The sequence below is a fragment of the Dendrobates tinctorius genome, unplaced genomic scaffold, assembly GCF_039654945.1.
Source record: "Dendrobates tinctorius isolate UK_male_01 unplaced genomic scaffold, ASM3965494v1 ptg000079l, whole genome shotgun sequence".
Classification (NCBI taxonomy): Eukaryota; Metazoa; Chordata; class Amphibia; order Anura; family Dendrobatidae; genus Dendrobates; species Dendrobates tinctorius.
In genome coordinates, this window is record NW_027361747.1 from 398,944 (window position 1) to 426,875 (window position 27,932).

Genomic DNA, 27,932 nt, shown 5'->3' on the forward strand with positions numbered 1-27,932 from the left:
ATAATAGTAAGTTATTCCGTATGCATACTATCGGTATATAGTAGTGAGTTATTCCGTATGCATACTATCGGTATATAATAGTGAGTTATTCTGTATACATGATATCGGTGTATAATAGTGAGTTATTCTGTATGCATACTATCGGTATATAATAGTGAGTTATTCTGTATGCATACTATCGGTATATAATAGTGAGTTATTCTGTACACATACTATCGGTATATAATAGTGAGTTATTCTGTACACATACTATCGGTATATAATAGTGAGTTATTCTGTACACATACTATCGGTATATAATAGTGAGTTATTCTGTATACACACTATCGGTATATAATAATGAGTTATTCTGTATGCATACTATCTGTATATAATAGTGAGTTATTCTGTATACGTACTATCGGTATATAATAGTGAGTTATTCTGTACACATACTATCGGTATATAATAGTGAGTTATTCTGTATACACTCTATCTGTATATAATAGTGAGTTATTCTGTATACACACTATCGGTATATAATAGTGAGTTATTCTGTATACACACTATCGGTATATAATAGTGAGTTATTCTGAATACGTACTATCGGTATATAATAGTGAGTTATTCTGTACACATACTATCGGTATATAATAGTGAGTTATTCTGTATACACTCTATCGGTATATAATAGTGAGTTATTCTGTATACACACTATCGGTATATAACAGTGAGTTACTCTGTATGCATACTATCGGTATATAATAGTGAGTTATTCTGTATACATACTATCGGTATATAATAGTGAGTTATTCTGTATACGTACTATCGGTATATAATAGTGAGTTATTCTGTATACGTACTATCGGTATATAATAGTGAGTTATTCTGTATACATACTATCGGTATATAATAGTGAGTTATTCTGTATACGTACTATCGTTATATAATAGTGAGTTATTCTGTATACGTACTATCGTTATATAATAGTGAGTTATTCTGTATACGTACTATCGGTATATAATAGTGAGTTATTCTGTATACGTACTATCGGTATATAATAGTGAGTTATTCTGTATACATACTATCGGTATATAATAGTGAGTTATTCTGTATACGTACTATCGGTATATAATAGTGAGTTATTCTGTATACGTACTATCGGTATATAATAGTGAGTTATTCTGTATACATACTATCAGTATATAATAGTGAGTTATTCTGCATACGTACTATCGTTATATAATAGTGAGTTATTCTGTATACGTACTATCAGTATATAATAGTGAGTTATTCTGTATACGTACTATCGGTATATAATAGTGAGTTATTCTGTATACATACTATCTGTATATAATAGTGAGTTATTCTGTATACATACTATCGGTATATAATAGTGAGTTATTCTGTATACGTACTATCGTTATATAATAGTGAGTTATTCTGTATACGTACTATCTGTATATAATAGTGAGTTATTCTGTATACATACTATCGGTATATAATAGTGAGTTATTCTGTATACGTACTATCGTTATATAATAGTGAGTTATTCTGTATACGTACTATCAGTATATAATAGTGAGTTATTCTGTATACATACTATCGGTATATAATAGTGAGTTATTCTGTATACATACTATCGGTATATAATAGTGAGTTATTCTGTATACGTACTATCAGTATATAATAGTGAGTTATTCTGTATACGTACTATCGGTATATAATAGTGAGTTATTCTGTATACATACTATCAGTATATAATAGTGAGTTATTCTGTATATGTACTATCGTTATATAATAGTGAGTTATTCTGTATACGTACTATCGGTATATAATAGTGAGTTATTCTGTATACGTACTATCGTTATATAATAGTGAGTTATTCTGTATACGTACTATCTGTATATAATAGTGAGTTATTCTGTATACATACTATCGGTATATAATAGTGAGTTATTCTGTATACGTACTATCGTTATATAATAGTGAGTTATTCTGTATACGTACTATCAGTATATAATAGTGAGTTATTCTGTATACATACTATCGGTATATAATAGTGAGTTATTCTGTATACATACTATCGGTATATAATAGTGAGTTATTCTGTATACGTACTATCGGTATATAATAGTGAGTTATTCTGTATACGTACTATCGGTATATAATAGTGAGTTATTCTGTATACATACTATCAGTATATAATAGTGAGTTATTCTGTATACGTACTATCGTTATATAATAGTGAGTTATTCTGTATACGTACTATCAGTATATAATAGTGAGTTATTCTGTATACGTACTATCGGTATATAATAGTGAGTTATTCTGTATACATACTATCTGTATATAATAGTGAGTTATTCTGTATACATACTATCGGTATATAATAGTGAGTTATTCTGTATACATACTATCGGTATATAATAGTGAGTTATTCTGTATACATACTATCGGTATATAATAGTGAGTTATTCTGTATATATACTATCGGTATATAATAGTGAGTTATTCTGTATACGTACTATCGGTATATAATAGTGAGTTATTCTGTATACATACTATCTGTATATAATAGTGAGTTATTCTGTATACATACTATCGGTATATAATAGTGAGTTATTCTGTATACGTACTATCGTTATATAATAGTGAGTTATTCTGTATACGTACTATCTGTATATAATAGTGAGTTATTCTGTATACATACTATCGGTATATAATAGTGAGTTATTCTGTATACGTACTATCGTTATATAATAGTGAGTTATTCTGTATACGTACTATCAGTACATAATAGTGAGTTATTCTGTATACATACTATCGGTATATAATAGTGAGTTATTCTGTATACATACTATCGGTATATAATAGTGAGTTATTCTGTATACGTACTATCGGTATATAATAGTGAGTTATTCTGTATACGTACTATCGGTATATAATAGTGAGTTATTCTGTATACATACTATCAGTATATAATAGTGAGTTATTCTGTATATGTACTATCGTTATATAATAGTGAGTTATTCTGTATACGTACTATCGGTATATAATAGTGAGTTATTCTGTATACGTACTATCGTTATATAATAGTGAGTTATTCTGTATACGTACTATCTGTATATAATAGTGAGTTATTCTGTATACATACTATCGGTATATAATAGTGAGTTATTCTGTATACGTACTATCGTTATATAATAGTGAGTTATTCTGTATACGTACTATCAGTATATAATAGTGAGTTATTCTGTATACATACTATCGGTATATAATAGTGAGTTATTCTGTATACATACTATCGGTATATAATAGTGAGTTATTCTGTATACGTACTATCGGTATATAATAGTGAGTTATTCTGTATACGTACTATCGGTATATAATAGTGAGTTATTCTGTATACATACTATCAGTATATAATAGTGAGTTATTCTGTATACGTACTATCGTTATATAATAGTGAGTTATTCTGTATACGTACTATCAGTATATAATAGTGAGTTATTCTGTATACGTACTATCGGTATATAATAGTGAGTTATTCTGTATACATACTATCTGTATATAATAGTGAGTTATTCTGTATACATACTATCGGTATATAATAGTGAGTTATTCTGTATACATACTATCGGTATATAATAGTGAGTTATTCTGTATATATACTATCGGTATATAATAGTGAGTTATTCTGTATATATACTATCGGTATATAATAGTGAGTTATTCTGTATACATACTATCGGTATATAATAGTGAGCTATTCTGTATACATACTATCGGTACATAATAGTGAGTTATTCTGTATATATACTATCGGTATATAATAGTGAGTTATTCTGTATACATACTATCTGTATATAATAGTGAGTTATTCTGTATACGTACTATCGGTATATAATAGTGAGTTATTCTGTATACATACTATCGGTATATAATAGTGAGTTATTCTGTATACGTACTATCGGTATATAATAGTGAGTTATTCTGTATACGTACTATCGGTATATAATAGTGAATTATTCTGTATACGTACTATCGGTATATAATAGTGAGTTATTCTGTATACATACTATCAGTATATACAGTCATATGTAAAAGTTTGGGCACTCCTATTAATGTTAACCTTTTTTCTTTATAACAATTTTGGTTTTTGCAACAGGTATTTCAGTTTCATATATCTAATAACTGATGGACTCAGTTATATTTCTGGATTCAAATGAGGTTTATTGTACTAACAGAAAATGTGCAATCTGCATTTAGACAAAATTTGACCGGTGCAAAAGTATGGGCACCCTTATCATTTTCTTGATTTGAACACTCCTAACTACTTTTTACTGACTTTCTGAAGCACTAAATTGGTTTTGTAACCTCATTGAGCTTTGAACTTCATAGCCAGGTGTATCAAATCATGAGAAAAGGTATTTAAGGTGGCCACTTGCAAGTAGTTCTCCTATTTGATTCTCCTATGAAGAGTGGCATCATGGGCTCCTCAAAACAACTCTCAAATGATCTGAAAACCAAGATTATTCAACATAGCTTTTCAGGGGGAAGGATACAAAAAGTTGTCTCAGAGATTTAACCTGTCAGTTTCCATTGTGAGGAACATAGCAAGGAAATGGAAGAACACAGGTACAGTTCTTGTTAAGCCCAGAAGTGGCAGGCCAAGAAAAATATCAGAAAGGCAGAGAAGAAGAATGGTGAGAACAGTCAAGGACAATCCACAGACCATCTCCAAAGACCTGCAGCATCATCTTGCTGCAGATGGTGTCACTGTGCATCGGTCAACAATACAGCGCACTTTGCACAAGGAGAAGCTGTATGGGAGAGTGATGCGAAAGAAGCCGTTTCTGCAAGCACGCCACAAACAGAGTCGCCTGAGGTATGCAAAAGCACATTTGGACAAGCCAGTTACATTTTGGAAGAAGGTCCTGTGAACTGATGAAACAAAGATTGAGTTGTTTGGTCATACAAAAAGGCGTTATGCATGCGCTGTATTGTTGACCGATGCACAGTGACACCATCTGCAGCAAGATGATGCTGCAGGTCTTTGGAGGTGGTCTGTGGATTGTCCTTGACTGTTCTCACCATTCTTCTTCTCTGCCTTTCTGATATTTTTCTTGGCCTGCCACTTCTGGGCTTAACAAGAACTGTACCTGTGTTCTTCCATTTCCTTGCTATGTTCCTCACAATGGAAACTGACAGGTTAAATCTCTGAGACAACTTTTTGTATCCTTCCCCCTGAAAAGCTATGTTGAATAATCTTGGTTTTCAGATCATTTGAGAGTTGTTTTGAGGAGCCCATGATGCCACTCTTCATAGGAGAATCAAATAGGAGAACTACTTGCAAGTGGCCACCTTAAATACCTTTTCTCATGATTTGATACACCTGGCTATGAAGTTCAAAGCTCAATGAGGTTACAAAACCAATTTAGTGCTTCAGAAAGTCAGTAAAAAGTAGTTAGGAGTGTTCAAATCAAGAAAATGATAAGGGTGCCCATACTTTTGCACCGGTCAAATTTTGTTTAAATGCAGATTGCACATTTTCTGTTAGTACAATAAACCTCATTTGAATCCAGAAATATAACTGAGTCCATCAGTTATTAGATATATGAAACTGAAATACCTGTTGCAAAAACCAAAATTGTTATAAAGAAAAAAGGTTAACATTAATAGGGGTGCCCAAACTTTTACATATGACTGTAATAGTGAGTTATTCTGTATACGTACTATCGGTATATAATAGTGAGTTATTCTGTATACATACTATCAGTATATAATAGTGAGTTATTCTTTATACGTACTATCGGTATATAATAGTGAGTTATTCTGTATACATACTATCTGTATATAATAGTGAGTTATTCTGTATACATACTATCGGTATATAATAGTGAGTTATTCTGTATACGTACTATCGGTATATAATAGTGAGTTATTCTGTATACATACTATCAGTATATAATAGTGAGTTATTCTTTATACGTACTATCGGTATATAATAGTGAGTTATTCTGTATACATACTATCGATATATAATAGTGAGTTATTCTGTATACGTACTATCGGTATATAATAGTGAGTTATTCTGTATACATACTATCGGTATATAATAGTGAGTTATTCTGTATACATACTATCGGTATATAATAGTGAGTTATTCTGTATACATACTATCTGTATATAATAGTGAGTTATTCTGTATACATACTATCGGTATATAATAGTGAGTTATTCTGTATACATACTATCGGTATATAATAGTGAGTTATTCTGTATATGTACTATCGGTATATAATAGTGAGTTATTCTGTATACGTACTATCGGTATATAATAGTGAGTTATTCTGTATACATACTATCGGTATATAATAGTGAGTTATTCTGTATACATACTATCGGTGTATAATAGTGAGTTATTCTGTATACATACTATCGGTATATAATAGTGAGTTATTCTGTATACGTACTATCGGTATATAATAGTGAGTTATTCTGTATACGTACTATCGGTATATAATAGTGAGTTATTCTGTATACACACTATCGGTGTATAATAGTGAGTTATTCTGTATACATACTATCGGTGTATAATAGTGAGTTATTCTGTATACATGTTATCAGGTTATAATAGTGAGTTATTCTGTATACACACTATCGGTGTATAATAGTGAGTTATTCTGTATACGTACTATCGGTATATAATAGTGAGTTATTCTGTATCCATACTATCAGTATATAATAGTGAGTTATTCTGTATACGTACTATCGGTATATACAGTAATAGTGAGTTATTCTGTATACATACTATCTGTATATAATAGTGAGTTATTCTGTATACATACTATCGGTATATAATAGTGATTTATTCTGTATACATACTATCTGTATATAATAGTGAGTTATTCTGTATACATACTATCGGTATATAATAGTGAGTTATTCTGTATACATACTATCGGTATATAATAGTGAGTTATTCTGTATACGTACTATCGGTATATAATAGTGAGTTATTCTGTATACGTACTATCGGTATATAATAGTGAGTTATTCTGTATACGTACTATCGGTATATAATAGTGAGTTATTCTGTATACGTACTATCGGTATATAATAGTGAGTTATTCTGTATACATACTATCAGTATATAATAGTGAGTTATTCTGTATAAGTACTATCGGTATATAATAGTGAGTTATTCTGTATACATACTATCTGTATATAATAGTGAGTTATTCTGTATACATACTATCGGTATATAATAGTGAGTTATTCTGTATACATACTATCGGTATATAATAGTGAGTTATTCTGTATACATACTATTGGTATATAATAGTGAGTTATTCTGTATATATACTATCTGTATATAATAGTGAGTTATTCTGTATACGTACTATCGGTGTATAATAGTGAGTTATTCTGTATACGTACTATCGGTATATAATAGTGAGTTATTCTGTATACGTACTATTGGTATATAATAGTGAGTTATTCTGTATACGTACTATCGGTATATAATAGTGAGTTATTCTGTATACACACTATCGGTGTATAATAGTGAGTTATTCTGTATACATACTACCGGTGTATAATAGTGAGTTATTCTGTATACATGTTATCAGGTTATAATAGTGAGTTATTCTGTATACACACTATCGGTGTATAATAGTGAGTTATTCTGTATACATACTATCGGTATATAATAGTGAGTTATTCTGTATACATACTATCGGTATATAATAGTGAGTTATTCTGTATACATACTATCTGTATATAATAGTGAGTTATTCTGTATACATACTATCGGTATATAATAGTGAGTTATTCTGTATACATACTATCAGTATATAATAGTGAGTTATTCTGTATACGTACTATCGGTATATAATAGTGAGTTATTCTGTATACGTACTATCGGTATATAATAGTGAGTTATTCTGTATACATACTATCGGTATATAATAGTGAGTTATTCTGTATACATACTATCGGTGTATAATAGTGAGTTATTCTGTATACATACTATCGGTATATAATAGTGAGTTATTCTGTATACGTACTATCGGTATATAATAGTGAGTTATTCTGTATACGTACTATCGGTATATAATAGTGAGTTATTCTGTATACACACTATCGGTGTATAATAGTGAGTTATTCTGTATACATACTATCGGTGTATAATAGTGAGTTATTCTGTATACATGTTATCAGGTTATAATAGTGAGTTATTCTGTATACACACTATCGGTGTATAATAGTGAGTTATTCTGTATACGTACTATCGGTATATAATAGTGAGTTATTCTGTATACATACTATCAGTATATAATAGTGAGTTATTCTGTATACGTACTATCGGTATATACAGTAATAGTGAGTTATTCTGTATACATACTATCTGTATATAATAGTGAGTTATTCTGTATACATACTATCGGTATATAATAGTGATTTATTCTGTATACATACTATCTGTATATAATAGTGAGTTATTCTGTATACATACTATCGGTATATAATAGTGAGTTATTCTGTATACATACTATCGGTATATAATAGTGAGTTATTCTGTATACGTACTATCGGTATATAATAGTGAGTTATTCTGTATACGTACTATCGGTATATAATAGTGAGTTATTCTGTATACGTACTATCGGTATATAATAGTGAGTTATTCTGTATACGTACTATCGGTATATAATAGTGAGTTATTCTGTATACATACTATCAGTATATAATAGTGAGTTATTCTGTATATGTACTATCGGTATATAATAGTGAGTTATTCTGTATACATACTATCTGTATATAATAGTGAGTTATTCTGTATACATACTATCGGTATATAATAGTGAGTTATTCTGTATACATACTATCGGTATATAATAGTGAGTTATTCTGTATACATACTATTGGTATATAATAGTGAGTTATTCTGTATATATACTATCTGTATATAATAGTGAGTTATTCTGTATACGTACTATCGGTGTATAATAGTGAGTTATTCTGTATACGTACTATCGGTATATAATAGTGAGTTATTCTGTATACGTACTATTGGTATATAATAGTGAGTTATTCTGTATACGTACTATCGGTATATAATAGTGAGTTATTCTGTATACACACTATCGGTGTATAATAGTGAGTTATTCTGTATACATACTACCGGTGTATAATAGTGAGTTATTCTGTATACATGTTATCAGGTTATAATAGTGAGTTATTCTGTATACACACTATCGGTGTATAATAGTGAGTTATTCCGTATACATGTTATCAGGTTATAATAGTGAGTTATTCTGTATACATACTATCGGTGTATAATAGTGAGTTATTCTGTATACATGTTATCAGGTTATAATATTGAGTTATTCTGTATACATGTTATCAGGTTATAATATTGAGTTATTCTGTATACATACTATCGGTATATAATAGTGAGTTATTCTGTGCCCATATTAGGTTATAATAGTGAGTTATTCCTTCTACTTTTTATCAGGTTATGATGGGGAGTTCTTTTTTGTGCATGTTATCAGGTTATAATGGTGGGTATTATTAACTCTCCTCCCAGCTGCTGTGTGAGCGGTGTTCACCTCCAGGCGGACCAGCGTTCCCATTTGTATTCAGAGACAATTGGTGATACTATTTGATATTAATAATAATGCAACTTAAATGATTACAAAATAAGAAAGTGTTAGATGTCAGGACCCTGGTAGGGTTTTAAAAGGCAGCGTACTGAATCCACGCCTCCCCGGTAACTTTTTTAATAACGATTTTCCTGTGCTGCAGGCTTGCACTGAATCCTGGAGGAATTGCTAAATCAGATTAAGGTTATATTTTGCAACAGACTGGATGGAGCAATAAAGGAGAGAGCGAGGAAATGGGACTTCACCCATCAATTAGACCTCTATTAGCAGCCAATGCAGGCTTCACCACAGGAAATGTGACATCCCAGCAGAAGCAGACCTTGCTTCAACCAAACAATTCTCCATGCCTGCAAGTTTAACCCAAACAAATCCTTTTGTTTTTTAAGGGCTACTGTTTTCTTCTTGTATTTTCCAAGCACCTGCTTAGCAACTAAATAAGAGACACACAAGAGGCCATTCAGCACCTGCAAGAAACAGTAGGTCCAAGGAGAAGCATGGGCCTCATATTTATTAATATGAATTATTATTCTTATACAACGGCTTCAATTATGGACAATTAACACCACAATAGACTGCGTGAATATCATAGAGGGTCTTCTACATACAGATCACCTGCCAGAGAGCCACCCCCAGGGTCAGACGTCCTTCATGGTCAAGTACTCAAGATCTTGTCTGGTGGGATCCAGTTAGTAAAGCAGAGGCAGGGCTTTATAATGATACAGCGTATTAATCTTAATTATAAAGAGCCATCATGTTTTGTAGAGCTGTACTAGGATGATTAATGTCCAGGAAAATGTAAGCCCTATAGAAGAAGAGGCAAGGAGCGTCTAGTATGAACTGGATGCATCACTAATGAATGTAATTGTCCCCCTACGTGTAACAGATGTACGGATGTTGCAGATTGAGTGCTTCTTCACTTTTTGCCAAAAATCATTTTTTATGTATTTTTAATAATTTTGGTGCACTGGTAATTTATGGGTTATGGTGGGGCACATTCTACGTGCCCTATAATGTATATGACACATAGATTCATTTATATCTTATTCTAATGCCTACATGTCAAAACCATGATTGGATTGGACAAGGTTATAGTGAAAAACTGTGCATTAGGGCCCGTGAAGACCGCCGTATTATTGGTCTGAGTGCGACCCAACAAAACATTGGATCAATGTTAGTCTATTACGCTCGGACACGGGTAAGTCCGGCGGACGACACAGCGTATAAATAAGATGGGATGGAAAAAGGAGATGAAGATCCAAATGGTACGAAGCAGGAGATAGGATATTTCCCGTCATCAACCTGTGCCTGTGCTTTCCTAACGCCTTAAGCGGCTCCTTCCCCCCGCCACCATCACATACCTAGTTCCTGACTGTCACCTCTACTAACCCTGGCTAGCGCACTGGCCAGCAAGGACGCTAGCATTGCCACTGCAGATGGTGACATATAAGGGAAGAGACAAACAGGGGACAAACAAAAATAAAACTACTCAGCTCCGGCTCTGCAGGTACGCTCCACAGCAGCAGAGTCAACGGCACCAGGTAAACAGGACTTGAATAGCGGCAATGCCACAATTACAAGAGAGCTCCTCACCCCTAGCTGGTCTGCATAGAACAAAATCTCTATAATCGACGATCAGCTGATGGGTCATGTGACTATTTCAAGGGAGGTGGGAGTGGTTGCAAACCATCTTCCAGCAAGAGACAGACATTATCTCTTGCTGGACCAAAATAAAAAAAAAAAAACATTTAAATTTCAGCAGACCAAAAGCTGCCACGAATCCCTTAATGATTTGTGACATAATCTCTGGGGTTGTGCAAATCTCAGATTTTTAACTCAGGCAGAGTCTGTCCGAAGAAAAAAATCACAGCATGATCAAATTTGATCTGAGATTGAAATATATTGATTATATTGAATGACTTTTGCATCCAGATAGTTGAATCTTCATACATAAATCAGCATTTGGAAAAGTAGATACTGTATGTTAAAAAAATAAAAATAGTAGTAAGTCTATGATCAGCTGAATGAGAAAATAACGTCTTTACAACAATTGGTAAAATATAGAAACTTTTGAGGTCATCTACCATATTTGCTAAAGGGGTCACACCAGGGTAGATATAGGCAAGGACAGGAGTACGCCTAGCTGTTGCTTATGCGTTCAAAATTCGTCTAAGTAGGAGATTCTTTTTAATCAGTGTAGTTTAAAGTCTACAGGACTTGGCGGAAAACCATGGCTCTTTCATCGCAGTTATTGTCACAGCGCCATTTCATCCACAGAGTTTTGTCTGGCTCCAAATTCAGCCTGATTCCCTTGAGCTGCAGTACCAGACACGGCTGCATCCACATGTGCTGGGTACTACCCTAATGGGGGGCAAGATACTATACCAAGTGCCCTGGCCGTGTCACTCTGCTAACTGGTATGGGAAATGCCATTAATGTTCTACCCTGGAAATAAACTTAAAGTAAACCTGATATACAGTCATATGTAAAAGTTTGGGCACCCCTATTAATGTTAACCTTTTTTCTTTATAACAATTTTGGTTTTTGCAACAGGTATTTCAGTTTCATATATCTAATAACTGATGGACTCAGTTATATTTCTGGATTCAAATGAGGTTTATTGTACTAACAGAAAATGTGCAATCTGCATTTAAACAAAATTTGACCGGTGCAAAAGTATGGGCACCCTTATCATTTTCTTGATTTGAACACTCCTAACTACTTTTTACTGACTTTCTGAAGCACTAAATTGGTTTTGTAACCTCATTGAGCTTTGAACTTCATAGCCAGGTGTATCAAATCATGAGAAAAGGTATTTAAGGTGGCCACTTGCAAGTAGTTCTCCTATTTGATTCTCCTATGAAGAGTGGCATCATGGGCTCCTCAAAACAACTCTCAAATGATCTGAAAACCAACATTATTCAACATAGCTTTTCAGGGGGAAGGATACAAAAAGTTGTCTCAGAGATTTAACCTGTCAGTTTCCATTGTGAGGAACATAGCAAGGAAATGGAAGAACACAGGTACAGTTCTTGTTAAGCCCAGAAGTGGCAGGCCAAGAAAAATATCAGAAAGGCAGAGAAGAAGAATGGTGAGAACAGTCAAGGACAATCCACAGACCACCTCCAAAGACCTGCAGCATCATCTTGCTGCAGATGGTGTCACTGTGCATCGGTCAACAATACAGCGCATGCATAACGCCTTTTTGTATGACCAAACAACTCAATCTTTGTTTCATCAGTTCACAGGACCTTCTTCCAAAATGTAACTGGCTTGTCCAAATGTGCTTTTGCATACCTCAGGCGACTCTGTTTGTGGCGTGCTTGCAGAAACGGCTTCTTTCGCATCACTCTCCCATACAGCTTCTCCTTGTGCAAAGTGCGCTGTATTGTTGACCGATGCACAGTGACACCATCTGCAGCAAGATGATGCTGCAGGTCTTTGGAGATGGTCTGTGGATTGTCCTTGACTGTTCTCACCATTCTTCTTCTCTGCCTTTCTGATATTTTTCTTGGCCTGCCACTTCTGGGCTTAACAAGAACTGTACCTGTGTTCTTCCATTTCCTTGCTATGTTCCTCACAATGGAAACTGACAGGTTAAATCTCTGAGACAACTTTTTGTATCCTTCCCCCTGAAAAGCTATGTTGAATAATCTTGGTTTTCAGATCATTTGAGAGTTGTTTTGAGGAGCCCATGATGCCACTCTTCATAGGAGAATCAAATAGGAGAACTACTTGCAAGTGGCCACCTTAAATACCTTTTCTCATGATTTGATACACCTGGCTATGAAGTTCAAAGCTCAATGAGGTTACAAAACCAATTTAGTGCTTCAGAAAGTCAGTAAAAAGTAGTTAGGAGTGTTCAAATCAAGAAAATGATAAGGGTGCCCATACTTTTGCACCGGTCAAATTTTGTTTAAATGCAGATTGCACATTTTCTGTTAGTACAATAAACCTCATTTGAATCCAGAAATATAACTGAGTCCATCAGTTATTAGATATATGAAACTGAAATACCTGTTGCAAAAAACAAAATTGTTATAAAGAAAAAAGGTTAACATTAATAGGAGTGCCCAAACTTTTACATATGACTGTAGTAAAGATGCTGTTTAATCTGTCAGGAGCATGTTATAAACTAAGAGGAGCTGAGCAGATTGATGTATAGATTGGAGAAAAGATTCAGCATAATAGATTGGAGAAAAGATTCAGCACAACTTGTATTTTATTCATCAAAATCCATGTCTATTGTGGCCTTAGGAGTCCATTAGGTGGTCTTATAAGTGATCATCAGCCTCACTTGTATGAATAAACTTATCTGAAAGCAAATTATCAATCATTAATTAGGTCCGCCCACTGGACTCTTAAGCCCAGAATGAGCAAGAAATGAAAAAATAAAATAAATACAGTAAATAATAATAATAATAATAACAACAATACTGAATCCATTCCTCCAAAACCATATATTCATCTGTTTGGTCCTTCTGCCCTATATTATAAATCAGAAGGGACTTGCACAAACAATATAAAATGTACAGAGTAACAGATAATTCAATAATTACCAAGAGGAGGGAGGGCCCTAGCCACAAGTTTACAAGCTATGAGGAAGAAGGGTGACACAAAGGGTAAAAAAAGTTCTTGTCATATATGGCTCATTCAAATAACGCTGCATGAACTGGTCACCAGCCAGTATCTGTACAAGTACTGATCCAAAGTGCTACTGAAAGCATGGGGAGAACAGGGCATAATTAGATTAGTGAGGTGAGGTGATAGGCTAGGCTAAACAAATGTGTTTTTAGAGCTTTGATAAAATTATATATACTGGAAATTAACTGGATTGTCTGGGGTAATGCATTCCAGAGAACTTTTGCAGCTCAACAGAAGTCTTGGAGACAGGAGTGGCAGGTCTGGATTATAGATGATGTTAGTTTTAGATTAATTGCAGAGCGGAGAGCATGGGCAGGGTGATAGACAGAGATGATGGGGGAGATGTAATGAGGTGCAGAACTGTGGAGACCTTTGTGGTTGAAAGAAAGTTTATATTGTACTCCATAACCGATGGGTAACCAGTGCAATGACTGGCACAGGGTGGAGACATCAGTGTAGAGGTTGGGCAAAAATTTGACCCTGGCTGCTGCATTCTGAATGGATTGGAAACAAGAGAGTTTGAATAAGAGGGAGAATTATTAGTAAAGAGTTGCAGTAGTATAGACAAAAATGAATCAGAGCAGCAGTAAGGGTTTTTGCAGTTTTAAAGGTAAAAAAAGGGTGAATTCTGGAGATGTTTTGAAAATATCATGGTGCTTACAAATTATACTGCATTTTCAGAAGGGTTCTTCTTAAGCTACAGCTTGGCCATTTTAGAGGTATTAGGAATGCATAGAAAGTAAAAGTAGGAATTTAAACTGTACGCAATAATGCATCTAATCCATCCAGATTTTGAATATGCAAGGCTCTTAGTCACGCATTCATTTTCTTTGAATTAATCAATGCATTTTGCACATTTGAGATACATCAATACATTTCTTATCCATTTAAATATCATTGTGAATGCAGTCGCAGCCAGTCCTGGATATCCAATGTCAGGTCACCCACAATTAAAGTGATTTCCTGCCATTTCAATACATGTGACATCTTACCTAGATAATTGATCAATGCCTTACATTAATCTGCCAAGTATACATGTTTAGTCATATCTTCATGTTTGTCCTAGGTGAAATATGCCTTTGGGTTTGACAGGTGTCATTGCAGATTAGAGAATTAGAAAAGTGCTGCCCGGTTACGTTCTCACTGCCGCCATCATATTTTGTATCATATTTTATATTGTTAGCATGTATTCCATTATGTTGCTCTTTTGCCCTTTTTACGTTTTTTACCTATATTTGCTTCAGTTCACAATAATTTATAGTATTTAATAATCCAAGCATCATCAAGCTCTTATCCTCAACATGAATAACCAATTAGAAAAACCCTGAAGAAGGTGCAAATCCTTATTTAACTAGAATTGCACTTGTGATGTGTAGGAATACGGTGCATATGGTATATAGAACCTTTAACTTTTAGGACATAACACTAATGGGCTTCTGTATACCTTTCATTTTGATGGCACCTGCCAAACATCTAATGGGTATTGTGGTGACCCAATGTCTGTCTGGCAGTGGCTTACTTTACTATGTCCAGAAAGAAAATGAACATTTGGCCAACCCATTCATGTGTTTGCAGGAGTCTTTCTGCCAAACTAGCTTTCATTCGCTTTTAATGGTGTATGAGAACCTTAAATCACAGAAGAATATAAAATGTATTAAGAAGGGCTCAATACACATTAGATAATCATAACCATTGTATCATCTCCTAGACGGCTGGAGATAGCTGAGAACTGGCAGATGTCTTACTACTTATTGGTACAAGTAAACCGTATACTGTCTTTATCATAATAGATTATTTAGATTAACAAGGCGTAAAAAGTTAAACCATCCCACCATGACAAGGTGTACCCAATCGGGACAGTCCTATCCTGTCTCTAGTATTAAAACCTTACCTTGTGTGAGCAGATCTCTATGTAGATAAGGACAGAAAAGGACAGGGGCCCGACTGTTCAGACACCTGCACATGGGAAGCTATATAAATGAAATGTCTAGCTCAAAAGGTGGAGAGAAGCCTCTGTTTATACAAAGTACAAGAAACTACAGCAAAACCAAAAAAAATGAGCTGGAGCAGAAGTTGATATACGTGAAGCACGTTCACACTGTAGCTATTTCACAGTCAAAACCTAAGAAAAATGAGCATATATCCTGCAGTAAGTAAATAAATAGTACATGTAAATAACAGAGAGTAGTTAGTTAACACTATTTTGATCAAAAAAGAGTAAAATCCATCTTATCGCGACAAGGTGTACCCAATCGGGATGGTCCTACCGTGGCTCTAGTATTAAAACCTCACCTTGTGTTAATCAACCTCAGTGTAGATAAGGACAGAGCAGGATGGGTCCTGATTGTTAAGACACCTGCCCTGGGAAGGTATATAGATGACATGCCTAGCTCAGAAAAGGAGACCACGCAATGTTTGCACAAAATGCAAGAAATTGCATCAAGAACAAAGAAAGGAGCATGAGTTGGTATATGTACAATGCTAAATATTAGTCTACTTCATAAATATCTATTACACTAGAATAAAAGGCTAGAAATAATATAATAGATGAGGTCACTTGTATTACTTCATTGGGTTCTTGACATGTTAAAGGTAAACTGACACGTGTTCTTTTGGCCCCCAAACTACCACCATGCATAATACCATAGTTCTTAGCCCTTATCAGTGGCTTAACTTTGATAAAAAAAAGTTTAAAGTCAGTTTGTGCAATTACTGGTTTGTAGTCAAGGAGGTGGAGACACCATAATCTTACAATAATCCCACACAGTTTGACTTGCTTAATGTCTCAATAGACAGGATTTCAGGAATGCTTTTAATGACACACCCTATCCTCAGGGATGACAATTAGTGGGGATATCCCAAAAATGCAAGATATTTCTTAACCACAGGATAGGAAATAACTTGGGGTCTGACCACTGGCATCTCCAAGAAAGAGGCTTTTCAGAGTCCCATATTGAATAGAGCAGAGGTGTACATACTCTGTCTACGCTCCATTCATTGATGGAAATAGCGGTGCCATTTGTTCAGCTTTTTCTAGCAGTCCAATAGACAATGAGTAGAGCAAAGGTTGAGTAGGCACACCTCCGCTATATTTAAGATGAGACTGCCGAGTCCTGTTCTTGTAATCTCTGGGGATGAAGTGGTCAGACCCCCAGTGATCAGCAAGTTATTCCTGGTCCCACAGATAGGGAATATCTTGAAATTTTGAGTAGACCATGTTAAGCCATATTGGGCAGGATTAGGGGATTGTATGGTTATCTTGATTTCTCAGCCCAGTGTCTCCATCTCCTTGACTTCAGAACACTAAATGGCATGAGCTATTATGACACTGGTAATAGTTTGAGGGCAAAAAAAAACCCTAATGCCTTATATTAATAGGGACACTCTAAACAAAAGTGATACACTATGTTATTCCTAATGTAAAGCCTGATCCAATGCATGACACTGGGATTCTTCTTTTGATGATCTTTAACTCTGAACTTTCCCCGTAGTACTTTTTTGGGATGACAATATATCGTAAATGTGCCATAACAGACAATCCAATGCATTTATTTCAGATTGGTTTGATGTGTTAATATTAGATATTATCTGCATTTCCAGTCATTATAAATAGTAGTATATGAAATTAAAGGGTGCACAATTTTTTACCTTCCTACAGCCCTTCATACATATTGGAGGCAAAAGTGTTGCAAATAAATCATATATTTAGTAAAATCCAAAACTAAGGTTGTACAAAGTTAAAATATTGGCAGAATACAGGTTTTCCATTTACTGTAGTTTTCTAATACATCCTACAAGATGATATAACATGACTTGTATGTAACAAGATAATGTAAAACGAGGAGGACATAGCTGACAGAGCGGCTTGGCTTCTTTGGTTTTCTTTGAGCACATTGTATTTTATCCTAACCTTAAATGACTGCTTAATGCCTTCCAAATAATTGATGGTTTACAGAAAACCATGACAAGTATCCTGCCGCTAATGAACCCAAGGAGCCATCAGAATTAATGTCAAACATTAGAGACTCTGTATGGTGGATTCCAGCATGCTGTGCAGGGGGCTAATATATTTTAACAAAGTGCACATTTTATGAGGAAGTTGAGCAGAAATTAGAAGAGCAAAATTCAACTACAAGTTACATTAAATGTTGCTTCTAGTCAGAAAAAATGTCTTATATATGGATTAGCGTGACTTAAAGCACCAGTCCAGCATTTTTTATTTAATTGCTGGAGTTGTATCACTAATTTAGCTCCCCTACCCCCATTCGTATACTCATCAGCCTCCGTCTTCATCTGTTATCGGTGCTTCTCCGGTCGTCCTCTGCAGGTTGTGACCTCTCAGTTCACTCCAGTGTTTGCTGGGCGATCCATAAGTCACAACTCAATGTAAGTCTTTGAAAGGTAGAAGGAGGCCAGACCGAGGATCTTATAGATTTAAAATGAGAGTTTGTGACCGTTACCTCTGACCTCCGGTCACTCAGATGTTGAGGTCACATGATGGTGACGTGAGGCTGGAGTGGCACCGAGAAGAGCTGAAAATGGCGCGTGGTGAATATACCTGTTAGGGACGGCGGAACGCACTAAATATTAAATAATAGAAAGTGCGTTTGCCACCCTGGGTCCACCGTGCAGCAGGTGTAAAAACCGCTGCTAGACAATGGCAGACGCGCTATATGGCGGTATAGCACACGCGGGTTATATGTCTGTTATACTCTGTTGATTCACAGAGTCGCCTAAGGCATGAACATAAATGCCGAGCCTGTTGACCTCACAGGACCCAGCGAAGTTCACGCACGGTATGTGGTCACAGGACTAAGCCCAAGACTCAGGGCGATGTTCCTCTAGACCTAACATGCATGTGGCGTCGCTACTGCAGACGCCAACTAGTGCTGCTACAGCAGCACGGTGACTGACCCAGCCGCAATGCGACAGTGCCCAAAAGGGGTGCACTGTCGGACGCTAGCACTGTGGAGGATGTGCTGTGTGGCCAGTAACATGCCACTGACTGGCGCTGACTCTATAACTAGATCCCTATACGCACTCAATATCAGAGGGAGGGGAATCTTAATGAGTCATTCGCAGTCCATACATCCATCACCATTCACACAGTAGCAATTAGAGTCTATACTAGCGCATGGCTGAGCGGCCATGCGGGCCTTTTATAGCCGTGCGCTTCTGGGACCTTCCAAATCTCTGAGATGGACCAATAAGATCAGGAGAAGGATCTGAGCACGTGATTCCCGATCTCCAATGAGAAATCGTCTCGTGAGCATGCCCAGTAGCGCGACGAGAGGACTTAGCCTCTGGAGTGGCTTGCTGCAGGACAGCCTGCACTGCTATTGCTGACCCAGAGGTGGCAGCAACAACCAGTCCTCCAGAGCTGGTCTGAGCAGAGCGCCTGGGACGCCGAGATTGCTGTGCAGGCTCCTGAGCGGTCGGTGGAGAATGGGAGACCACTGGATGCAAGGCTCTGGATTCCCTCTGTGCAGCTGCAGGAACCCGACGCCTAACATTACCCCCCCTCCTAGGGCACCCTCCCCTCTGAGCCTCGGGATGCTCAAACGCCGTGATCAGGAGCGGGGCGTGGATGTTCTCCACTGGCTCCCAGGTCCGGGCCTCAGGACCATGACCCTTCCAGTCCACCGAATAAAATTTTTTGCCACGCACAATCCTGCATCCCACAATGGCGTTGATCTCAAACTCATCCGAGGACAGGTCTGATGTCCCGGCAGATGACTCGGAAAACCGAGCCATGTGAACAGACTTGAGAAGGGACACGTGGAAGACGTCAGAGATGGCTAAGTGTGGTGGAAGAGCCAGACGGTAGACCATTGAGCTAATGCGCTCGAGGACTTTGAAGGGACCAATGTATCGCTGAGCGTACTTGGAGGACTCGGCCCATAGCTTGATATTTCGGGCAGAGAGCCACACCAAGTCGCCAGTGGCAAAAGTTGGAGCGGGATGCCGATGTGTGGCTTCTATGGGGCTGCACAAACCCTCCCTAACTTGTTCTAATTTCCGCAATGCAAGTTGTCGCAATTATATGTGCATGAAGAAGTATGTAATAAAGCTCATTTCGACATGGGTAAAATCTTTTTGTACAATATGAATATAAGGTAAAGCTGATACTTGTTGAGGAAAGACAGAAATCTGCATCTAGTGAGATTATTTAAAAGCTGACTGTCCCCTGGGTGTTCCTTGCACTACAGACGGCATCTGTGCAGCTGATAATGTAATTATTGTACACATTCAGTACATTTAACATTGAAAAGACAAACATCTCCAAGGCATGAAATTGAATAAGACTCTGTAATGAGAGCTGCCTTCTCTCCAGAATGTTAGTGGATCCATATCACTCAGTGAATATACAAATAACAAAAGAAAACTACTAAATCAGAGTGATTTCCCTTGTATATGTAACATGAATATCTAGAAATCTTTTTAAGGATCGTTTCCGTTTAAAGTAACTTCTCCAATTAATGTTCCAAATCTTTGGTACCACAAGGCCAACAATAGGACCATGGAGGCTGCTGAGAACTTCTGAAGACCCAATCTCCCATTATTGTAATAACAGCCCTTTGGGTTCCAAATACTAATCTGCATAACTAATTTACAATAAAATCATAAAATATTAGCACAAGATGTGACCATTTTTACCATCAGAGTGGCATCCTTTTTTTTTGCATGCACAGAAAATTCCCAAGCTTTTGCTACAGTAAAAAAAAGGACATTGTATATTTTTTAGGTCTGCAAAAAAAAAAAACCAGACACATGAATATCTTCATTCATTTTAATGGGCACATGTTTTATATGGTCTATTCCCGCCTTACCCATTACCTCTCCACTCACTCCCTCATAGATCTTTCACAGTCCGGCTTCCGCCCCCTAAATTTGACAGAAACTGCACTCATCAAAGTGACCAATGACCTTCTGACAGCAAAATGCAAGGCTGACCACTCTCTGCTCATTCTTCTCGACCTCTCTGCAGCTTTCGACACTGTGGACCACCATCTCCAACTTTATGCTCCAGTCAACAGGCATAATGGACACTGCTCTCTCCTGCTTCTCTTCCTATCTTTCTGACTGCTCTGTAGTGTATCATTTGCTGGCTCTACTTCTTCTCTTACTCTCACTGTTGGGTCCCCAAGGGCTCAGTTCTTGGCCCACTTCTCTCCTCTCTCTACACATCCCCAATTGGACAGACCATCAGCAGATTTGGCTTTCAGTACCATCTTTATGCTGATGACACACAACTATACATGTCATTCCCCGACCTAACCCCCACAGTACTACAGAACGCTAGTGACTGTCTGTCCGCAGTCTCCAACATCATGTCCACTCTCTATCTGAAACTCAACCTTTCCAAAATTGAACTTCTTCTGCTCCTGTCGTCTACTAACCTCCCTAAATCTGACATCACCCTCTCCGTGGGTGGCACCATAATAATGCCTAGGCAGCAGGCGCGCTGTCTGGGTGTTATGTTTGACACCAATCTTTCCGTCAACTCCCATATACACTTTCTTGCCCGCTCTTGCCGCTTACACCTAAAGAACATCTCTAGAATCTGCCCCTTTCTCACCATGGAAACAGCAAAAACCCTCACTGCCGCCCTGATCCACTCCCGTCTGGACTACTGTAATGCTCCCCCTCACTCAACTCTCCCTTCTCCAGTCCATCCTTAATGCAGCAGACAGGGTCGTCCATCTGGCTAATCGGTACTCGGACGCGTCCGCTCTTCGCCAGTCATTCCACTGGCTGCCCTTTCATTACAGGATCCAATTCAAATGGCTTGTCCTCACCCACAAAGCTCTCCATAGTGCGGTACCCCCCTATATCTCCTCCCTGATTTCTGTTTATCAGCCTACCCGCTTATTAAGCTCTGCAAATGACTTTCTGCACCAATCCGTACCTCCCACTCCCGGCACAGTTTTAGGCGCTCCCTCAAAACACATCTGTTCATAACGGCCTATCACGTTCCCTAATCAAAGTCATTTTATGTGTGTGTGTGTGTGTCTGTGTGTGTAGCCCATTCACTATCTGAGAATATCCCCCACCCACCACACCCAACAACACCACAAATACTGGCTGGTGACTACCTCATGCAGCCTTTATCTATCCCCCACTCCCTCAAGATGGCTGGACCATCATTGTAAATACACACCTGTACTTTGTATATCCCCCACCTCATTGTAGATTGTAAGCTCTCACGAGCAGGGTCATCTTATTTTGCTTTAATTATGGTATTATCTTTAATGTTGTTACTTATGACTGCTGTGTAAGAACTGTTAAACTGTAGAGTGCTGCAGAATATGTTGGCGCTATATAAATAATGATTATTATTTCTTATTATATGTGAAAAATGCAGGACACGTGTCAAACACAAACATCTGAATGAGGCCTAACTCATAATTTTCTAGACTTGAGGATGCATAGTCCCTTTAAAAATCATACTAAAGCTGCGGTCACACTGCGCTAATACAGTCCGTTTAACGGATTACGTTACACCATGGCATAACGCGATGTAGCGCAATCCGTTAATGCTGCCATCCACTTCCATTAGGAGCACATCGCTAGCGCATGCCATAAATCGGCATGCACTAGTGATGTGCCGTCATTCTGTGACGGACCCTCGGACGCGGGCTGCAGTGTCCGGGGGTCCGTCACTGCTAGCGCAGATGAAGCATCAGCGCTAGCAGGCTCACATAACGCGATCGCGTTGTGTGAGTAGCGTTAATGCAGTCCGTCAACGTTGTGCGTTGAACGGACTGCATTAACGCTATGTGAATCTGGCCTAACACTCTACCTGAAAGTACATGATACCTTTTTCGGGCAGGTGAAGCCACCAAGTTTTACAAGAGGAAGATGTTTCAGGAAATGCTGGAATTTATTTCCCTGTAGCATCTTTTTGTATTTTTGGGGGTAATTTCCAGATCGCCTTTTTTGCCATTTTTCCAGCGTTTGTGGGCTATCTCTTTTACTGGCATTTTCTAGATTTTTTTTTTAATATCCAATATCGACAATGAACAAAATAAGATTGGTTTTTGAAGCAAAAATGCTCCAAAGGACGCATGGACATCTTTTAAGCCTTCCCATTGACTCATATTATAAAGTAAGGCGAGTTTTCAGGGAGGAAAATGCCTGAAGAATGGTTAGAACACTTTTAACCGCTTGGTGTCTTTGGTAACCTGAAACAAATGGAAAACATGAAAAAAACTGAACATATGCATAAAAAAACTGAACACATGCATAGTAAGTAATTTTTACATAGAAATTTATATGTTTATATGTTCATTCTTTTCAACATTTTCTGATGGTTTTCAGAGTGGAATCCACCTGTAAAAGATGTCACATGCGCAAACCCTTAGTAATACAGTGCCTGAGAAAATATATTTTAATACAACTGCTAATAATGGGGTTTCGATACATTCTTGGTGTGGCAAAGAGCTCCGTTCACACTCCATAATTTTTTCATGTTAAGTAGTTTCACCACTTCTGATTGTCAGCATTCGCTTTGCAGAGCAAATGCTGCACTGCATGTGTGAGCACGTACACTGACACTGCTTGAGCCCGGCTGTGCACACATAGTGCCATTGCAGGCACAGACACAGACACATGGAGATGGCATGTTCTCCCTGGCTCCTCTCAGTTGCAGAATTTGCTACACTGATACACCTGAAAGCATAGCAAAGGCATCCACAGAGAGGAGCTGGGAAGGAGAATGCATCCATCTTTTGTGTCCACACTGACAACGACACTGTGTGTGTGCACGGGAAGGTTCAAGCAGTGTCAATGTGAGAGTGTAAGCAGGTTGCGGGAAGCAGTGACAAACAGGAGGTACTCCTCGTAGGGAGATAAATAGTTAAACTGGGAAAGAATAAAGTTGAATAGCAAAAACAGCAACAGTTTACTCAGCCGCAAATTTTTCGATGAGGGTAGTAGTCCTTGCAGCTGTCATCGAAATGTCCTCAAGAGGGGTCCAAGGTTAGCGATCCGTCTTCTTTATGCCACATGTACATAATAAACCCGTGAAGGACTTGAAAAGATAGCGTTCCGGTGCCTACATCTGTGTACAACTGAGTAAGCCGCTGTACCACAAGAGATTCACCTATTAGATCTCTGATCAGTGTGAGGTGATTACTATGGGTCATAATACTAAGGACTGTTTTTTAAAATGCCACCAAAAAATGACCATCTAATGGGCCCTGTTGAGGGCAGAGCAGTGTACTGCAGTGTGTAGACGCCGGGAAAGGTCAGAGAGGTCCGGCGCCTATTCAGTGCAGTACTTTACTCTGCCCTCAACAGGGAAGATAAAGTACGCCTGCGCAGGAGCCGTGGCAGAAGTAAGGAGGAGGACGTCATCGCTAGAAGATGGGAGGCGCCGGACCGGACCGCGACACCCATCGAACCGGACCCCCGGGTGAGTATAATCTAACTCGTTTTTCATATCTTTCAGGTTACATCGGGGGCTTATCTACAGCATTACAGAATGCTGTAGATAAGCCCCTGATGGAGGTGGCTGCATCTCATAGGGCAAAAATGAGGTGACAGATTCCCTTTAAGGGACTGGACCAATCCTTGAGGGTGGAAGCAGGGGGTGTAATTAAGGGGGTACCGCAGAAGCGAGAGCGGAAGCAGACAGAGGTGGCCAGAACAGAGAGCACGCAACAGGGAGCAGTGAGTGCTCTGGCCCCAAAGCATCAGTGCAGCGCAGGCCCGCGTAAAAACTCAGCCATCCCTGCCACTGGCAGAGACTGTCAGGAGAGATGAAGCGATGGCTGGGGAACCACCACGGTGCAGGGAGACTACGGTACACAAGATGAGGTGCAAACAGCAAAGGGTGAATTTATTAGAAGGCAAGGAATGAAGTGGATAAGGAAGGTGCAAACAGGGGTATGCAGTGGCAAAAGATAATTTACAAGAGTTTGTATTCTTTAGCTGGGCCGTCAAGTAGCACGGTGCTCCAACTATTACAGGATCAATATACAGTATTTCACACAGGCAAATCCAAACAATAAACAAAGAATGATGCTACTCTATGTATAACCTCCCTGGCCTCTACTAAACAGGCCACACGGTTGCCGTGTTCTATCTGTTGAAGCCTACACTAGGCCCTGACATGTGCACAAACTCATGGTAGTGTTGGGGACTCAGGTCTAGTCCCGGGGGCCCCCAACAGTCCTGTACGGTATTGCGCACGATTGGCTGGCAGATCCGTGAAACGTGGTCTTCTCCTTGCTTCAGGGTCCTTGAGGTGCTTCTGGAAACTGTAAATCCCTTTCTCGGTCTCTTCATGGCTTCCTAAAATAGCAAAGGACAGCCACCTTTGCTTCACCTGAAGGGTCTGTTCAATTTCACAAGTCCAATATGTCCCAGGCTGTGAGACCTTTTACAGAGCTACATGCACAGCCGTTCTCAGCAGCAACTTCCTTCTCTCACTCTCTCACAGGCTCAACTCCTCCCCTCTTCAGTCTTGGGCAGTTCATAGCACAGTCTTTTGCAGGGGGAGCAGAACATTTCATCACACCAAACAAGGGGGTGCTGTCTCTTAAAGTGGCAGCGTGTCTCTTACTGTCCATAACAGCAGCACCCCCCTTACATGCCTCCCTACTTAATGATGGTCGTCCTTGGCCATAACAACATCAAGGTCACAGTGTAATGAAGGAACAGCACCTATAGAGGAGGCAACAAAGTCGGAAATACAGACAGAGTACACTGTTCTACGGATCAGACTGGTGGAACCCCTGCAGTAGACCTCTGGGATCTTCGGAGTTCTTGGCTATCAGGCATGGCTTGACTATCTTCCAGTGGAACACTTTTTGCAGGAGTCATAGTGAGCTCTTGTCGGGTCTCGTCCTCGTGTGGAGGTAGTGGTACATCCAATGGAATTACCGTCTCTGTATGGCCGAGGACCCCCCACGGTGTCATGGACAGTCCACCACTCGTCATCGATTTCACAATCAGGCATGACAGATTCAGGAAGTGGAGTAGCGCCTTCATGAGGCAATGGCGCAGAACAGACCTCAGTCCGGCATGGCCGCAGCATATTTCTGTGAAGCACCCTAGGGGCAGACGCCCCACTCTCAATCTGCACCTTGTATATCAGGCCGTCAGCATGCATTCGCTTGAGTAATCTGTAAGGCTGTACTTCTCATCTCTCACTTAGGTTACCCTAGGGGCGTTTCTCTCTGACTAATACTCAGTCCCCGGGTTGGAGCGGTATCTCTTGAGTCGGTTTACGGCCCGTATGTTCTTTTTTCTGTAGCTGCTGACCCGCCAACCGCCGTATCGTTTGTAATTGTTTCCGATGTTCTTTCACCCATGAAGTGACAGTTCGCTCCATCAGCTCCTCTGGCTGTTCCAAATTCAGCTCAATGATCTCTCGTCCAGCTCTTCCAACTAGCAGTAGATATGGGGTGTAACCTGTGGTGGAGTGGACCCGATTGTTGTAGGTCCAGACCAACTCTGGCAGGTAGTCTGGCCAGCATGCCTTCTTATCCTCCTCCAATGTTCTCTGCATTTGAAGTAGGGTTTGGTTGAAGCGTTCACATGCTCCGTTACCTTGAGGATGGTAAGGGGTGGTCCGGGACTGCTCGATGCCATACATTCGATACAGTTCTTCCATCACCTTGCCTTGGAAACATGGGCCTTGGTCAGAGAGGATGCGCTTTGGGCACCCATACACTCGGATTAAGTCTTAACAAATGACCCGCGCCACCGACTCAGCAGTCTGATCTCTAGTTGGGGTGACTACTGGGAACTTGGAGAAATGATAGGTCATCACCAAACAGTACTGTAGCCCCCGGGCCGAGTGTCCCACAAGGAGATAGTCAATCATCAAGACTTCTAGCGGTTCCTTAGTTTGTATGGTCTGGATGGGTGCCCTTTGTTCGGTACTCTTAATGAGGTCGTATACTCGACATTGCCGGCAAACCTCTTCCACCACAGACTCCAACCGGGGGCAGTACATGTACCGCTATAACCATTGATAAGTCTTTGTGGGCCCGAAGTGAGCTCCGAATTCGTGGGCTTCTTTAGCTACTTCTTGAGCTATTCCAATTGGGATGACCACCTGCCACCTTGCTTCCACATCTTTTGGCTGTTGTCTCTTACGATATAACACTGATTCTCGCACTTCCAGTCTATCCCACTGGTGTAAGACACTCTTCATCTCAGCGTCCAGATCATCTCTTTCTTGTTTGCCAGGCTTCCGCTTCCGAGTTACCCACCATCTCATCTGTCTCAGCCCTTCGTCTTCATCCTGAACATATCCCCATTCCTCATTGGTTCTCCCCAGGGACCGAGGTAGTGCGCAGGCCTCCCTTCTTGACTGGACCGCAACCACTGGGGGCCTAAACCTACGACAGTCTGGGGTTTCTTCCTGTTCAAGTTGTTCATCGAGATCCCCCACTGGAGTCTCTTAACAGCCCTTCAGCATTTGCGTTTTCGGTAGCAGAGCGATAACGAATGGTAAAGTCAAACCTGGCTAGGCGAGCCACCCACTGTTGTTCTAAGGCCCCAAATTTAGCATTCTCAAGGTGGGCCAGGGGATTATTGTCTGTTCAAACTTGAATCTTGGTCCCTGTCAGGAAGCCCGCAAACTTCTCTGTCATGGCCCATTCTAGGGCCAGGAGCTCTAAC